We start from the raw sequence: 18,507 nt of genomic DNA, 5'->3' as shown, positions 1-18,507 counted from the left end.
TCATTTTGTTAAGTTAATCATGTTAACTGTCACCCTTTAAGATTTTCGGATTAATATGAATCATGTAAAAACATGACACCTCATCCTCGACGTAATCATTAGCTGCTTCCCCTGACGTATGGCGCATAGATGAGTACGAACAGCGATGCTTTACTTCTCCTCTCACTGTGGAAGTATTTCCACTCCTTTTATTTTACGATAAATGTAATATTGGATTTCAGCACTATAAAATTTGATTTTTATCTGTAATCATTCACAGGGAAAGAGAGCAGAGGTGGCTGAGTTCTCCTCCTGTTTAAGAGTAGGAGCAGAAACATTTGCCAATTTAGGGTATATAACTTAATAAATCACTGCTTCCAGGGAGTAATAAGTAAAGCGATAATATTCCTCCTGCAATGATGAATGAGAACAATATATTTTTTGGGAAGTGGGTCCAACATTGATCACTACCATATGATTCCAGTGAAAGCTATCTGAAAGTGAAATTATGTATTTTAGCTTGGTTGGTGAATGTCTCCTTTTAATATAGTAGATGTGTTGTGGCATGCGGGTGACTCAGCCGCCACATATTTCTCCACGGTGATTTGCCCCAGCTGTGTGAACAGGCCAACACTTCTTCACCAAGGGAAAACATTTCTGTGTTTTATCAAGACAAGAAAACTCATCGCAGATCCGCAGCAGTCTTGCTCAACTGGCACCAAACTTCATCACCTCTCATTACCGAACCCTGTTTTTCCTCCAGATAGAAGTCCTTACTCTTAAACAGAGTTATGGACCCCATTCTTAACAACATAATTACCTTCTTTTATTTATTGTCCTAGCCCTCTCCCAAAGCCATTAGCACAATATTATCAGTTCAAATTTATCAGGGCTCATAATGCAACCTTGGGGAACTTCAGACAACCTTTGTGCCCCTGTCTGTCTGGGGAAAGTGGTTCATGTCTGTCGCTTTTAACTTTTTATGAAACCCTGTGTCATGTAACCCTGAGAACAAAACTGTCATGTGCTCTCTATTCACTACTTTACGCGGACAAAGTCCTCGTATTTGGCTAGCTTTACAGCATTTATATAGGGCTCTGGGTGAATACAAACCATCTGTGTCAACAGACTTCTGACAGGCCGGTATGGTGAGCGATGAGTCCCACCTGTACAACAGCACAATAGCTCTGGAAAAGTCTGAAGTGGTCCTGTACCTTCTTATACAAGTCACACAAGCTCATGCGCACTCATGCAGACTCTCACTGTATACCTGGGAGAGGTCATTCCTGATAAGAGTAATGACTGAAATGACTCACTCCAATTCGACAAGGGATAATTGAAGGACATCCTGCCATGTTAATGAATGATATATTCTGCCATCTCCTCTCTCTCTAGTGCAATCACCCACTCACAAATTGATGCTTCACATTCACTGTCCCTTAGATACCTTGTAAATCAAGTATAATTGACAGACAGAAGTGATGAAATGCAAAGCGGTGCGACTAAATGACTCCATCAAAGCAGCTCCATTAAAACCTCCTAGGTGACCAATTATCTTTCACACTTGCTTGGCAAATAACACAGACAGGCAGATACTAAACAGTAAACTTTTGCCTGTACACTATAGATGAGTTATACACATAAAAGTACTGTTCAGAAAAGAGGAGCGAACAACTTAAGGTGAATATTTGGGATCTAGCCAATATTCCTCTCACTATATTCAACCATCCCTTTGAGACGTCTCAGTGTCTCCCCTATATTCACTCATTCTGCAGCAGTGTAACGAATTATGAGCGCTGCTGCTTAAATTTCACCTGACCATTAAAATCAGAGGGGTTCTGATGATTTTCACTTGCACATTGTGCAAGCATGATAACAGCCTATGGTGGGCTAACTCCCCCTCCTCATTCTTCAAAGGACATCTCAGGAAAGGTGCTGCTATAACAGTGGTGTAGAGTGACGGGCAAAGTAGCTATTTTCTATGTACTGACTCATTAGAATCAGGTCATTAAAAAGATTCATCCAAAAGATTTGTTCACTGAGTTGCTCAGTGCTTGACCAGACCTCCAACTGTATAGCCCTGCTCTCTGAAATGACTTGAGGCTGAACATTCAGTCTGGAAGCTGAGCAGGAAACACTAGCAGTTTGTTTTTCAGCTGCAATGTAACTTTAGATAGACTGACATGAAGTAATGCTAGGCACTTGATTTAGCTGCGTGTCTTAATTACCTGCATCCAGGGTTTTCCAAGCCATTTTGGGCAGGACCACTAAGCCGAATCAATGTAAAATCAATGATTCTGCTCAGATCTAATGGTTGTAGTTGGACACCATTGGACTTCTTGTCTTTTTCTTTAAGCTTGCATCATCGTGGAGATACAACATGTCCAACAGGACTGCTGCTGAAAAGAAGTTGCAGTGGAAACGCATACAGTCATATACATATTCATTTACATTCATATAGTCTTTTGTGGTGCAGTTTATATTCAACAAAGGGGGGTTAATGAAAATGGAGGGTGCAGCACAGCTAATAAGTCACAACACGTCCTACATTTCTGACTCAAGCTCTCTGTTCCCTCAAAGGTCAGACCTGTCGAGACAGCTTGCTATTGGCCAAGTGCACAAATTTGCAGGTCAAGCTTCAAAAAATGTCAAATTTGCACACACTACTTTGCGCCCCCGGTGGATCGGCGGATGCGGTGGTTCAATTGGAATGAACTGATTTTCCAGCAAAGTTTTGCTGCTTTAAATGCAAGGCCTTGAAAGTACACAGGACTGTGGTTACGCAATTCACTCCAACAGTTTCATTTCCTCCAAACAAATCCCTTTGAGAATTCCCTTCATGGATTCACCAGCATCTGTCAAAATCCATCTTGGCAAGAGCAAAATCCAAACTACTCATCTCATCGTCATCCACACACTTCAGTCCTTAAAGATGTAAAGGAATCCTGTCCTTCAACTGTTCTCCCTGACAGTCTGCAGGCCGAGAGTCGTCCTGTTCCACGGCTCAACTTCGACTATTAAACCGCTGGACAGATGGATTCAAAGCACTGTCCACAGGGTGATTAGGTTTCATTATGGCAAATGAAACACCCCATTACTCTTTACTATCTTATAATAAATGTCTTTAAAGTATGCCTCCATGACTTAGAAAAAAACAAAAGAGTGTCCAGGTATCAGCAGGAATGACTGTGATGCTGACTATTGAGGAATCTTCTTTTGACCAGAGAAAATAAGACAGACAGAAAGAATGAGAGAAAGAAGATGAAGAGGATACAAATGTCAGCAGTTTGTGTCTGTACAGCAAGCCTTGTTAAAATAAATAAGTCAGTGTGTCATTTGGATGCTCTGTTCGACTGGCACAACACAGCCCATCTGGGCCCTGAGAGAAATATGCAGAGTGCAAGCACAAAGATCCAGACTCAACAGTGTTGTACAATTAATTTACAGGACAAATATCGGGCTGTGGTTTGTTTCACTACTCAGCGTCACAAATGGGGACTTTCTTGTCCCTGTTAAAATGCTGACAAGGCAGCAGCAGTCGTTACCCATCTAAGGGAGTAATCCTGATTCGCACCATGCCCAAAACACAACACGCAGTGCCCACTGCAACACAGGGCAGTCTGTTTGGACAGTTCCCCGGAAATTCTGTTATCAGCGCACGTCCAGAAGTGAATGTGGGGGGGTGGACAGTGGGTGGACGGTGGAGGGTTTGTGGAGGCGGGGACTCGTTGGAAAAATGGTTTGGATGGTGGCCCCCAGCTGAGGCTGTCTGGCAAAGGATCAGTCTCATTCCTCTTCAGTCCATGGCTCCTTTTCTCTGACCCGTCAGTCCTGACGTCTCACAGAACTGACGCAAGACATGCAGCTATGAAAACAGCCTCTGGTCCTGCTGGTGAGAACTGGGCAAAGCTCGCAACCCACATTCTCAAACACACACACACACAATCACATCATGCGATGACATACAGACTTACTGTACTGCAGCCATCCTGCATTTCAATAGGGAGAGCCAACAAGATACTGTACATCAGAGGGGGCTGTATGTGTGTGTGGTGGGGTGTTGGTAGATGATAAAAGGCAAAGACGATACTGATGTATTAGCGTCTCAAACAGCTGTACTGCATGTGTTCTGGCACTGAATCCCGCCTTTGAACTGAAGCCTTTGTGATGACTGTAAAATAAGATGTCGAGGACTGACAGTGTAAGAAACCACATCAGTCACCTGAGCAGTGAATGGCACATAATGGTGCACTGTTCAAATTAGCACAGCTTTTTCTGCAGCCACACTGAACTTTTAAAAAATGCCCTGAAGCCTGAAGACTATTCAGAGCTTCATTTCAAAGCTGCCAACTTTTTATGCACTTGTCTGCCTCCGAATGGAAAAAAAAAGAGAGAGAACTTTTTTTGTGAATATAAAAGCAACCACTGTTTGCTCCAGTAACATCACAAGTTTCAAGGCTGGTGGCACAGTGGTTCACCAGTCACCTCAGGCATAGAAACTCATCACATCCTGTTTTCCCTGTGTCACTGAGGTTGGACAATAGCGGCGCATCTCGCCCCTGTGTTTTTCTTCAGGGTGGATTCTTGTTGGATGATAGATGATGCGATGTCCTCCTGTTTCCCTCTGATGTTTGGGCTCTGGATTATCCCTCGGCTCAGTGTGGTTGTTTTGGGTGGATTTTGCTCTAATCTCATGAGCTTCTGTCACACTGCGATGAAAGACAGCCTGTTGGTATTGGCGCAATGCTGAAGCTGACTCACAGGCACAGGTGCACCATGAGAGAGGAGAGGTCGCACTACAAGCTGAGCCTTACTGTGCATTTACATCCTCCGAAATGTAAACAATACAAAATAATATGGTGTTCATCCAAAGAACAATCACAAAACAAATGAAACAAATTAGCTGGCTAACAGGGGCTTGTACAAACAACCCCCAAGCAGTAAATACATACTGGTTTGAACTCGCAAAACCTGATTTTACAGTGACTAATCTGACAATTTACAGTATTCCGCCCCTAATCCTTTAAAAAGGGTGGAGGTTTTTAAAACAAACCACTCACTGTGTTCTTTGTTACACATTTTTGCAGACCTGACAAGTTTAGCCTCTGCGGTTAAGCTATTTGTGATTAACATGTCTCATTTTCTTTACGCAGGATTACCTTAAAACAACAGTTGTCATGGAGAAAATGTACCTACATCGCAAAACAAGACATGTCCTTTGACTAAATGCCTACCTTTTGAATCATCTATTATCATCTACACCAGCACTGTATAATCATACTGCATACACTGTACAGCAAGAACATGTCTACTAACACCTGCATACCACAGGTGTGCTTTTGACAGTCAGCATCATGTACTCTTTTCTTAAATTCAGTCAGTTATTAAGAGAATCATTTGATACATATGAAACAAACATCATTCAGTTTTGGCCGAAGGCCAACATACTTGTGTAAATTAAGTCTAATGCCACAAAAATGTAATCTTTTTCCCTTTTATCAGTGCTCAGGGACTGTTTGTCTGGATTCCGAGGTTTTGGTTGGAGGTGCTAATTACTGTTGTCTTGTCAGTATGCATTTTTCTGCTAAACTTTTGGAGATTGGCAGTTGGTTGATTGTATAAATAATCTAGACAAACAAAATCCCAGTGGACGAGGTGGGTTTCACAACCTGCTGTGACACAGTGTGAAGCCTCTAATCCTGCCAGACAACTCCTATATTTCATGCTTGGCCAGAGAACAACATGTTTTGATTACAGCCAGTGAAAATTACCCTTCGAAACATACATTAAATCATGTCAGGGCGGGGGAGTCTACTTCGGTCTTCTACCTGCTGGGGTGTGATGGGTAAACAGTGGCTCTGATAGTGGTTGGTGGTCTACAGCATTCAGTGGTTTACTAGGGATTCGCTCCTCTGGGGAGCAGTCCTGAAGAGGAGGGGATTACCTCAATCCTCTCTCCCTGCTTCACCCCAACCAACTCGACACTTCAGATTCAAACAAAAGCTCAGGGACTGTGGGCCTCAGGCCCCTGGCGGACTGCTAATCCCATTCCAGCTGGACAACAATCCGTCTGGCCGGTGGCCCCTGTGGGGCTGTAAGCCCCCGGTAAGAGGCTTGGAAGAGAAGTCAGACAGCTCATCAAGGATGAGGACTTAATTAGCCTTACAAAGTCAACCTGGCTAATTGAAAAGATTCGAGCTGCCACAGGAGCAGAGGAGTGGAAGAGAGCATTTTTTACGTTTTTTCTGCATTGTTCAAGGTGTTCTGTTGCCAGGCGAAGAAAAATGCCAGGGATGAGGCACCCCTGCTGCTTCAGAGTTGGCAACGTGAAAAAGGGCCTGCTTGTAAGGTTAATTGGGCTGGACACAGTGCCAAGATAAAGTATGGGGGAACATGTCTTGAAGTGTTTAGCTGGATCTGAGCTTAATCTTTCATGACAGGCTTTATCGGCAGGGTCAGGAGTGTAGTTCTGGGAGTGATTCTACATGCTGGTTTTATTGGACGCCTCAAGTTTAAAACAACAAGAATAACTGGGTGTGCGTTTCAGTTTGTGATGCATCCATATCTACATGCATGTATGTGTGTATTCGTCAGTTCATGGGTATATGTGTGCCAACAAAACCCTCAACTGTGCTTTAGGTGAAACGAATCACTCTGGTAAGTTTGTGTACCCAGGTTGAGCTGATGTCAAAACTCAGTCAGCACTCAACGGGCAGACAAAGCACACACACCTTGGCGAAATAAAACAGAAACTCTCTTGACCCCTCTCTCTCCACCCTCCATCAACACTCTGTTTAAGCATGCCATTGCTGCTCCAACATAATGTGTTTAGAAATGTTGCACTCCCTCAACCTCTCCGACTCTGTAATGCATTTTGCTACGCGACCCCCATCTCTCTTATCCATGCATTTGACTACGCCACTTCTCCCCGAACACACTATGTTTAAAGAATGCCACACTCTAACTCTCAAGCTCAATCACTGTAACGTGTTTGAGAGCCCAGGCTGCCTCTCTCTTTGTAATTTGTTTGACGTTGCTAGCCTTTCTGACGCCACTTGCACCTAATGCATTTGAGCATTCATAGAATCACACACACACACACACACACACACACACACACACACTTTGAGCACACAACTGATGATGCTGACTGTAGAGAAAATAACTAATTTCATATCTCAATTCATGAAGCGAGGCCAGATAATTGTGCCAGCATTTACAATCTTGGATTTAATTAAACATTATGATAAGATGTAAATACTCAAAGGCCTGAATAGAAAAAATACATTGAAAAGAAATAATTAACATTAAAAGGACATTCTGCCGTGTTGTGAATTCCGGGTTGTTTTTTATGCATCATTTAAACTGTGAGGCACGCGAACATGGCTCCATCGATACCGATGACAGCTTATTGGCTGGTCCATAACTTTGGTCCAGAATGGCATATCTCAACAAGCACTGAGCAGATTGCTATGAAACACACTGAACTAAGATGGTAAACATGGCAAATGTTATACCTGCTAAACAAGTTAGCATTGTCATTGTTAGCATGTTTCTAGCATTAACATCTGCCAACCTGTCAACATTTTGCTGGTTGGGTCTTTCTTTCACAACATTTTTCCGCTTTGTCAAGTCAAATGTATCTTTCAGCTAATCCCCTTCTGTCTCTGTCTGTCTGCCTGCTCTAAAATCCTCACTTTGATCCACGTCTTTCTTCCTTCTGGGCTCCTCAAAGTAAACCAAGCGCTGACCCTGAGCTGCAGAAACCGATCACCCACAGCTATGATGCTAATGGTCTTCATGAGGTGACGATATTGCGCACATTGTGGTCATAAGGGATCAGCACGGCTCTGTGCACATGGAGCCATCACTCACGGGTGAGGACAGCTGGGAGTAAAGGCAGATTCAACTGAAAATGATTTAACAACTTTAGACATGTTTTGAATTCTCTCTCTGCATTGATGTATGTGGGTTTACTGTAGCATGGCTGCCACACTGAAAAAAAAAGAAAACTGGAGGCTCAGCTTTATTATTTCCTTTTAAAGTTATCTCCATAATGTATCCCATGAATTAGAGCATATTCCATTCGCATGTACAAATAATCTTTTGGCACACAGTTTGTTATTACAGGAATCTCTTGTCTGTTTAATATCAAATGCAATGCTTCTGGATTCAGCTGAAATAACACCGCTGGTGTTTCAAGCAATTAACCTTTTCCACTGTGTAAATGGCTCGGGGGGGAGAAAGAGGAGCTCAAGAGGGAATGAATGTCTGTGCCTGTGTGCTTCATCCACTCTGGGAGAATACATGGCACGTTTCAGGGAGGCCCCAGCTGAGTCGGGCAAGAACCCTGCACAGCGTGTGTGTGTGTGTGTGTGTGTGTTGAAGGGTGGGAGACAAATGCAAAAGAAATCAGTGTGGTCTCCAAAGCACCGTTTGGAGTTAATATAATGGGGGAGGGGGAGTGATGTGTGGAAGCTCATGGTAGTGGGGGAGAAAGGGAGGCGAGACATTAATAAAAACTAAATCAGTCAGGCTTGACATAAACACCCCTTTGTTCTTTGGTGTGATGGCAGCAGCCACACAGTCAGCAATGTGATACATCATGCACAGGACCGCTCAAAACCCCCCACAGCCTTCCCCTCTCGATTGCTTCATGAAGACCACATACGCTCATGCTCTCTCTGGTTCCAACTCTCTCATGCACACATACATGCACTCTGAGGCTTAATATCCCCTCCACCTCCATCCCCTACCTAGGAGCCTAATATCCAGGGCTTGATAATAGAGCACTGTGTCTGATTCGTGTCTGCAGGAAGGAGCCATGAAATTACCTTCCTATGCATCAAGGCCTATAGCATAAAGCCGCACCTCAATCACCAAGAGAATAAGGCCCATTGTTACAAGCCAGAGCTTTTACGAAAGTAAGCGATCCTACTTAGGAAAAAAAAGAGAAGATGATAAGACTTGATATCCCTGAATAGTATGACTGTCGCCCGGAGTAAGAGCTTTACAAAAATCCAGGTCAAGCCCCCTCTGTGTCTATGTGAGATCTTGGAAGAAGCTCTTGAGTGTGTGATTATATATTAACCCCCAAGTGCAGGAGAAGCTCTGTCCTTATGCTCAGAGATGTTTAAAGAAGGGTAAGTTTTCAATTGGTTTCAGTTGAGGTTGTCTTGCCTTTGTCTTCTTGGAAGCCAGAGTTGAAGTTGGGTTGCGGCTATGAAACTTGGCAGGAGCAAGCTGCCATTATCCTCTTCTCAAATCAGATAATGGGCACGTTGCATTGAAACAGTGGCGTTCGATGACCCTGAGCGCCACAGGTAAAAAGGGTCACAGTTTTCTTTTTGCTTGAAAGGTCTCTAATGGCCAGAGGTCAGCGAGTCATGTTTGCCCTGCCTGGAGTGAATAACAATAGAGGAGGGTGGCGATGGACGGAGGCCGGCAGGTAGACAGATAATTAGATGGATGAGTAGGCAGAGAGCTGAATCTTATCAGTCAGGAACAACAGGGAAGCAGACAATACTGGATCGCCATGTCCTAGTCTCTTTGTTGGATCCACAGAGGCACATGCTCATTAAAAGTTTTGTCCCACATTCACAGAACAGTTTGCTGCATCTGATGAAACATGTTTAGTGTGTGCACAATTGCAGCCTACTCCACACGTGACTAAAAGAATGTTTTTTTAACGAGGCATAGCACATGATTTGAACCAAACATAAACTTAAGTATATAACGGTTTAAGGATGATGGTTTTTGGTTTTGTGTGAGAATTTTTTTCTTTGCTCCTTTTGGGCCATCGCGACCGGCTCTGATTCTAGGAGAACATGATAAGTTAGTCCAGAGAGGACTGGGATGATTTTTTGATGAGATGAAATTCATTAACAGAGACAGGCCATGATTTATTTAATTTGAAGTAAGAGGATGAATGAACCAAGAGGGTAACTGAGGTCCTGAGAGCAGAAGCTATTCTTGTCTCTTGAAACTCTGCTGTGCAAAAAACTGTTGAACAGCTTATTTTGATGAATGTTAACCAGCACTCAGCAGAGAACATTTGTCTCGTTGATTAAATGTAGGATAATTTCTTTTTAATCTCAGTATTATTGGTAACGCTAAAACGAGTGATTTCAAACTTATGAATCAGTCATGCAACATGTAATCACTAATGCTATTTTGCAGTTTTGACAGAAATCTAGCTATGCATATGATCTAAGCAGCATTGTTTTCTGTTAGTCTGTCAGAAGTTTTAGTAATACATCCTGTTGCCTTGATTTATGTCATACATAATTATATGAAACTGTGAAAGATGCTTTTCAACCCCTATGCTGAAAACCACAAAAATGTGTTTTACCCTGGAAAAAGCTGCACAGCAAGATTTATGATGAGAATTAAAAGCCAGATTTTCATCTTTGGATCCTGGCGAGAAAAGCTCAAATAAATGTTTGCTTGATTACCAGAGCAAGAATAATTCCATCGATGGTCAACGACTTCAGCTGGGCTGATGAGTTCTGTTGCAGCGACAGGATTGTGCTCAGGGATCGATGCGGGACTTTCATTAACACTGAGCGACGGGCACCCGAGATGGGTCGATCCTGAACCGGGACTGACATTGACCCAGTTCCCTCCCTGCATGAGTCCCGTGTCTACCCAAGTCCATCGTCACTGTCATCAATAGCCAAAGCTCCCGGGGGCAAAATGTGTGTGAATTGATTGTGAGAGCACATGCAGAGTATTACTTGTGGAGGCACTGGAGCTCATCCAAAACCTCACATTCATCACGGCGGTGCCTGTTATCAATTCTCCATTATGGTTAAATTAAAGCTCAGCAGATTCCCACTCAAACATTTCGCCTCATTAGTTATGTGGTTGTTCTGTGAGTTGAGCAATAATATACTAGAATTTGTCTCACGTTAAAGAAAAAATTGATTGGAAGAGGAGAGGATGTGTTGGTTGCTTAGCAAGTAAAAGCAAATCCAGCGTCTCAGAGGTTCTGATTGTACTTACGGTGATAACTTCCTGCATTCCTTCATCCTTCTCATCCCTTTCTATTTGTTTATAGGCCTTTCCAACCCGTCTCTGAGAAATTATGTTTACACACTACTAATTTGCTGAAGCACATACATTTTCATAGAAATACAATGCTGGCAAAATTACATTATTCTCAACATTCTCAGGGAACTTTGGCAAAAACATTACAAAATGTTGATACTGAACGTGTCTGCAAAATGTTCACTGCAATGTATTTTGGTGGTTTTCCTGCATTGTCTAACCGAGTCATACAGTACTCTCTCAGTAGTGGAAAGAAACAATGTCCATTTACCTGAGTACTGTACGTAAGTACAATTTGGAGTTACTTGCACTTTACTTAAGTCCATCCAAACAATGCTACGTTCTACTTCTACTCCACGACACTTCAAATATTGCAATTTTCATTTCTCCGCATTTATTTAGCTGTTAAAGCTGCTTTGATTTTACAACCAGGAGGATCGCCTTATTAAATATGATGCATTGTTAGAGACGTGACCCTCACAGGTGTTTTCGGTTATGCTGCTGATTAGACCGGCTCAGGTTGGGGTTGTGCAAAGCTCTGCTGGGATTCACATGAGGTCATCATACACTGAAAAGAATGATGAACATGGAAATTGTTCTGATATAAAACCAAAGGGAGGGCCCCTTAAGTCCTGAAAGAGTACTTTTTCATCCTGTTGCACACATTCATAACTTGTGTGTACAAACCAGAATCTTGCATGCATAAGATGATGCAGGACCTCGAAGGTGTCATAATTTACTTGTATTTCTACACTGTAGTATTGTTGCTTTTAAAGTAAAGGATCTGAGCATTTCCTTCACTGCCAGTGAATATTATTATGTTTACCAGCAAAACATAATTGGAAAAACAAATTAGTTGGACAGAAATGTAGTTTCTAGGAGGCAGACTTGGGCTTACTGTAAAGTCCTTCACATACATTCACACTGCATCCACAATAAATTGCTAAATCTGACAATGCAGCCTTTTCTCTGTTCCTAAGCTCGCTGGACGGTTTTTCAAAGACGCTCTCCCGAGTGGATACTTCTGAAAACAGCAGCTTCACATTTAGAAAAGGAAAACCATGACGCCTGTCTGCCAGACACAGCCGGGTGCTGTGCGGCTGCAGAAAACCTTATAACTCACTGATCTCCCATTTTAAGTGTCAACAGAGCCGATAATACGTGAACCTGTATTTAGGTTTTCTTTCTCAGGTGACAGCATGGCAGTGCAGGAGTTTCTGTTCGACTTGGTTAACAGGTTGAATTTATGACTTGCTATTTTATGCTTGTTTAATTGCCTTAAAACAGAAAAATGTGCATGAGAACGAGAGAGAAAACAGCCAAAAAGGAAGAGAGTCAACTGTTTCACCAAAAGTGATAGAAAACGATAAATGTGGATTCACATCACCTTCACGTGTTAATAGCTTATGACACGACCTCTCACACATATTAACCACGTTTACGTCTGTTTAACCATTCTACCATCACTGCAGTCTATTTTTGCCTCTTAGTTCAACTTGCTTTACTGTCTCTCACACTGTCTAGTTCACACTGTAATGTGACAATCTGTGCAGAGTTTACCTTCTCTCCCTCTCTGTTTCTCTCAGCAACAGCCCCCACCACCCCTCCCTCCTCCCAGGGGAGTCACTCCAACAGACAGGACCAATTTTCTGCTAATTGGGCCTCAGGAAATTGCTCCTCGTTTTAATTTACTGTTGGACAGCCATGAAGACATGTGATCCACCGCTGCTTTTCTCTCTCCCTCCCTCCCTTTCTTCCCCTCAGCGGGTGCAGGTGTGAGGATGAGAGAGGTGCACTGCACTACGCCCTCTCCCTCTCTCTCTTTGGAAAATGAAATAGTAGACAATGGTGCCGAGTTGAGGGGTTAACTCACTGTGGCAACCAGATACATTAAGACATGGTCCAAGTTGTAGGGTCAGATATGCACACAGTGGGGGATGTGACTCAAAGGTATTTAAAGTTTCCTGAGACAAAAGTGAGCTTGAAGAGAAAAATATCTAAAGGAAGAGCAGGATCGGTTCCAGTCCAGTTCCACTGTTTTCACAAACACAGACTGTCACAATATTATCCAAACCACCGGGGCACAGTGTGCACACTATCCAAACAGGAACTGTATTCATTGGAAAGAGAATTAACCTTTGCTATCTGCCGATGGCAGGCCGGGCTGTGAGATCACCAGGATCAAATGACCATATCTGACAGAGCGTCGTCTGGAGGATTGTCCAGATAAGATTAATTGCCATATAGTAACAAAACTAACACGATAACCGTAACATTAGTAACAAGGATTACTCTGTTAGCAATTACCGAGGAAATATCAGAGGAATTCTACACCACACTCAAGATCTTCAGGCCTTGATAGTGATGGGCAAGTGAGACAGGTGTTCCCTCCTCCAGGGTTACAGGACAAATGTGCGTGATGATTTGTGAGTCATGTCACAATGCATGCACTTTCCAATTCACAAACCAAGGCAACCAATTTGAAAAAATGTAAAACACTTTTACAAATAAATACAACCCAGCTTTTCCGGGCGTTTATGTGGAATTTCAAAGTGTTTCCTCACTTAACATTTGACTATTTATTTTACCCAAAGAAAGTGTCAACCGTCCCACTAACAGAAAGCCTATTTCAGCTGCAGTGCTCATGAATCAGGGAACAATCCAAGCTGTCTGCAGAAGTCAAGATGAAATGCCTTCACTCAATACAGCACTTAAATGAGAATTCCCCTCTTGCCTTGTTTCCCACTGTCTTATTTAGAGTCTCTGACATAATCCATTATTTTCAATTCTGCCTATTGTTTTTGTGTTTTTTGCCAACATAAGCAAAGTGCAAGACATTGATTTGAAAATTGTGAGGCTGACCACTTTACTGACAATCTATAATGACACTACGACAATAACGCAACTTTGCATGGATTTCAGTGGTCCAATTTAAATCACATTTGAAGTACAGTGAATGCAACCTTGTAAAAATATCTCTCTGCAAATCTGTCTTGGTTTGGCTTCATGCCATTGGACTGATAGCCACACAATTACATTTAATGTGCATGTTTGTTGCACAATTTTGGCATTGACCAAAGAAGCTTATACAGCATGTGGTAGCAAACATTTTAGGAACACCTAAATAAGAAGAGACAAACCCTGATGTGTATGCTGCATGTCAACACACACCTATTGGGCAATGCTACACTCACACACACACACACACACACACACACACACACACACACAGCCCCCAGCCCTTCCTCAACACACGTGTTGCAGAACGACCAGATCCAACCTTGGTTGACATTCACACCAACACATCCATGGCCCCCGAGGGCCCGCTCTGACCCTCGCGCAGGGTTCATCTGCATCAACCAATCAATACGCACGCATGTTTTAGCACAGAATCCCTCCATCCCTGCCTATCAATACTGACATGTTACCCCGGCACAAAAACATCCATCAGGCAGCCTGACATGTTTCTGAGCCAAGCAGCACCATCCATCAGCGCTGGACTTTTATAAACCTAACGACCTAATATGAATCAATAAGTCATGTTTTCAAACAATCTGCCGAGTCGATATGCAAAGCTGCACTCCAACACCAGCAGTGACCTCCACTCAAGGACCTCAAACACAGTCATAACAAAGACTAACAGTAGGCCACTGTCAACAACCAGGAAATGAGGTTTAGCGTGACTTGTAATAGTGTTCATTGATTCTGTGTTTTCAGGCATTAGTGAGCTAACAAAGCTCCTCTAAAGGATTCAGGCTTGATAAATCTCTGGTGTTTGGTCAGTGATTTTGTTCTTATTAAAATGGGCATCGTGTGACCTGTGTGACCGTGTGTGCAGTATGTTTGTTCATGTGGGTGTAGAGGATATAGAAGGGGAGAGGCAAGAAGGGGAAGAGGAAAAGAAATGACCACTCTGTAACATATACATCCAAGCATGCACACACACCATCAGAAACAACCCTTTCTCCCTCGCTCTCTGAAAAGGACTCATACACAGACACACACACACAAACACACACACACACACACACACACACTGAGCTCATTACGTCCACCGCGCTGCCTGATGCCTGGTTGACAACTTAGCACCTTCAACTTACTTTCACACTTTCCAAACTTCCTAACTGCTCAGCCTCTGTGCACAGTGGAGCTCATTCACTCGAATCCTCAGCGGACGGAGAGGAGACAAATAACCCTGCGAAACCTGTCTCCCCCAAATCCTCAGTATCTTATCAGTTTGAACTCCTGACTTTCCACTCCCACTTTAATTGTTCACACACTGGCAAAATAGTGTTGTCCAAAAATATGCTTCAATAAAAGTGAGAAACTTTTTCCCCCAAAGCGAACGGGGGTTCTGCTGTAACTAAAATCTCCATCCATCATGCAGATAGGTATGTGTCCCTCGAGGGGACTCAGCACTCTTTGGCTGTTGTAATAAAGTGGACCTATCAGTCAGGATGGAGCAGACTTATTACTGTCTGTGTGGCCTCCTAATGCTTTACACACTCTATAAAACCCTCCTGCTGCTCCTGCTCACTGTGCAACAACACCGCTGCTTAAAACATGGATTTAGAAACAGTGGGAGGCAAACCTCAGGCTACAGAGCAGGGCTAAAACATATCAATGGATACTAATGATAATGATCAGTGGTGACAAATTTAATATTGCACTCATGAATAAACATCAAAAAAAGAGTTCTCAGTTTCACGTTTATTATTTATAGCGTCTTATTAATAACATAAATATAATGAATTACTTGATGAGCCTTTTAACTCAGGCTGACTGCTTTTGGCTACACTTTGTTCTCATTTTGTTTTGATGTCAGAGGATTAATTAACTGGAAGGACAATGGCCAAACACATTCTGCAACCAGGGGAAAATGAAACAATGTGCTGCACTGCGGCCACCACAGAAAGACCGGCTGCAGCAACAACACAAGGACACTTATCAAGGATGCAGCAGCACTGCAAAGGCAACCGGGACTTTTTTTTTTCCCCCACAAACCACCACTACCACCATCAGAACTGTGGTCTCAGCATACCATGAACAGTCACATCAAAGCTACAGTACAGTCAGACAGTTCAAACCAGCCCCCGGTTTCTGCTCCACAGAGATGCATCAATCTTTAAAGTATTTCGCAAGTGAGCCAAAGGTTAAGTCTTGGAGACTAACTAAATTATTTGAATGACACAGTTAAAACCACGAAAGCCACATGCATCAGGACAGGCCGGGCTAAATCATAGCTTGCACTTTCGCACAGTGCACCTGAACGTGGCTTTTGAGGGCTTGGTGAGTTTAATGGTGTGGCAGGTCATCTGCACTATGTTCAACACCCTTGGGGCAAAGGAGAGTGAGAGCGCTCATTCAAAGACCTCCACTATGTACAGCTATACATTCCACCTGGGTGGCGAGTAGTAAAGATACAGTGGGAGATGGGGGGAAGGAATGTTATGGATTTATGCATGTCAGGTATCACCTGTCAAAGAGTGGGGAAGATATACAGGCACAGATCTATGATGAAGAGGCCAGGGCTTGTAAATGAGGTTTCCATGTTTGTGGGCTATGGCTCTTTTTTCCACTTCATCACACCTGTTTTCTCTCTTACTATATCACTGCCCATGTTTGCTCGGGTCTTTAGAGGTGAGATGTTTCTATGAACCCTTGGAGTCTGAGTTCACCAGCTGCATTTCTTATTATGTCCCAAAGTCTTTCAGGTATCAAACTTGTTTTTTACTTAATAACACACATTACATACATATTTATTTACTATTGTAATACTACCTTTACCCCTGTCTACACTGTACATAAAGCACATATTTCACGTCTTCAGTACATCCTGGAAGAGAGATCCTTCCCCCATTGCTCTTGCAGTTGTCTTAAGAGTGATAATTTATCATGACTTTGGAGAGTCATGTCTTTCTTTTTAGCCTTTCCAAAACCAAAACTAAGAGAGCAAAAGAGAGAAATTGATTAAATGGTGTGTTATCTGTTAACAGTTTTTCAGGCTACCCCAAACAAATTAAGTGCATATTAATGATTCTGCACCCTCACTAAATGTAGTCCAATATCAACATTATCATCTGGCAGTAGGGTTTCATTTTATATACTGAAATAAACCATAAACTCTCTCTAAGTCCATTACAGGAAGAGAAAACGCTGTGATTACACTGTAGGTACTGTGGTCAGCCATTATCCCCTTTGTCCCCAGGGCCTCTCCAGTCCAAGCAGAGAATGTTCTGCAATTCCCAGCCCCGACCAGAAGCAACTATTTCAGGTCATCTTTTGAAGGACTACCCTTTCCCCTTACATCATCAACTACAGGCTCTTTTCCCTTCCTGAGAGCTTTGAGGGAGAGCAGCAGGGGTCAAAAAAATTCAACCACTCCGTCTTGATACCCATCACCTGTCATTATATGACCCAGGTGATGCATTTAAGATGGTCTGCAGAGCCTTGAGGGTATTTCTTCTGTTTTAAGTATCCACAATCAAAACTCCTTAAAATATCACCAAGTTCCCTTGAGGCTGGGTGCACCGGCAACCTCTGACCTTAAGGTCGGGTGACTAATTAGCCAACACCTCTGTGGAGCGGTGGAATGCTCTGTGCCAAGGGCAGGAAAAACTGAAGAGGGATCTGTCAATTCCCTTCACTGGGACCATAAACACTCACAGGAAGATACTTGGAAACAGCTGATTATTGTGTGTGTACAGTCACTCCTCGTGTATACAATACAGCAGCACTAAGTGTCAAGTGGAAAATGATAGACGAGAAAGAGGAGGTGGTTTGGGAAGAAGAGCTACTTGTGGTTGTGTTGACAGGAAATTTGGTGCGAACGTCACTGGCAAAAGTAAAAGCTTCAGTGTGTTTGTGTCCCTGTCTGCCTGCACATGTACACATGTAATGTTGTTTGCTAACTTTAGACTTATTTACTAAAAAGCACCCTTTCTTTCCCAAAGAAGCTGTGCTAGTTTGCTGAAGGGGTGCAGTATAATTTAAAGTGTTTAGATGAAGGGTATGAGCTGGGTTCTAATGGCATATAATGGTCCGTGTCCTACAGGAGTTTATTGGCTTTTCAAGGGCATAATGATAGTCAATGGCCATGCATTACATTTCAGACCATGGCCCCCATTAGGTCCAATAGGATCTTTCATCTTCTACATTCCTGCTTGTAGCCGATAGAAGATCCTATGTCATTGTCAAAACGCTGTCCCCCCGGTACAGGAATCAACTCCAGGCCACCTTGACACAGAATTCAGCATGATTGATGGTAATTGCCTTTTGTGAAATGCCACCGCCACTCTTTATTTTCCTCCCACCCTTTCATAAGGAGCAACTAAAATACTTTACCTGATCTATATGTGGAAATGGTCGGCATCGTATGAAACGCATGACACATTCAGCTCTCTGTACTAAATGGCTTAATTATGCTGATGACATGTTGCGATTCATTGGCCTATTTGGACGCGGTGACTGTGGTCGAGC

This window comes from Chaetodon auriga, chromosome 22, assembly GCF_051107435.1.
Source record: "Chaetodon auriga isolate fChaAug3 chromosome 22, fChaAug3.hap1, whole genome shotgun sequence".
Taxonomy (NCBI): domain Eukaryota; kingdom Metazoa; phylum Chordata; class Actinopteri; order Chaetodontiformes; family Chaetodontidae; genus Chaetodon; species Chaetodon auriga.
The sequence above is the reverse complement of the archived record's forward strand: the minus strand, read 5'-3'. Positions refer to the sequence as shown.